Source organism: Triticum aestivum, unplaced genomic scaffold, assembly GCF_018294505.1.
Source record: "Triticum aestivum cultivar Chinese Spring unplaced genomic scaffold, IWGSC CS RefSeq v2.1 scaffold275978, whole genome shotgun sequence".
NCBI classification, from domain to species: Eukaryota; Viridiplantae; Streptophyta; class Magnoliopsida; order Poales; family Poaceae; genus Triticum; species Triticum aestivum.
The window spans coordinates 1-517 of record NW_025313618.1 but is presented as its reverse complement, the minus strand read 5'-3'; the positions used below and the strand labels follow the sequence as shown (position 1 = coordinate 517).

General features: G+C 50.1%; 1 non-coding gene across 1 annotated transcript; it reads right to left on the bottom strand.

Annotated features, from left to right (window-relative positions):
* Positions 1–118: 118 nt before the first annotated feature.
* Positions 119–237, bottom strand: LOC123179693 (5S ribosomal RNA). The gene has a single exon (XR_006490557.1). It is a non-coding gene; the product is annotated as a 5S ribosomal RNA (ribosomal RNA).
* Between the last annotated feature and the right edge of the window lie 280 nt (positions 238–517).

Sequence of the window (517 nt, the reverse complement as noted above, 5' to 3'; positions counted from 1 at the left end):
CGTGAATCGTGAGCACCCAGCTATGACTTACCGCACTCGTGCAAAATAATAAAACACGGTAAATATATTACTTACACGTGCGTTTTGTTTTGCAAGCGGCGCGAAAAAAATTAAAAAGGGAATGCAACACGAGGACTTCCCAGGAGGACACCCATCCTAGTACTACTCTCGCCCAAGCACGCTTAACTTCGAAGTTCTGATGGGATCCGGTGCTTTAGTGCTGGTATGATCGCATCCCACATGTTACCCCGGTCTTCGTCCCTTATCCTTGCCCCTCCCAGCTCCACCACAAAGACGATTGTACATTGCTTTGGCCGCTCCCTCTCAACTACGGAGACGAGTTTAACGTGGTTTCCACCCCTCCCTCTCAACCGCACCAGTGCACGCTTGCCGCGCCACAACGTCGACGCTGGACCCGTGAATCGTGAGCACCCAGCTATGACTTACCGCACTCGTGCAAAATAATAAAACACGGTAAATATATTACTTACACGTGCGTTTTGTTTTGCAAGCGGCG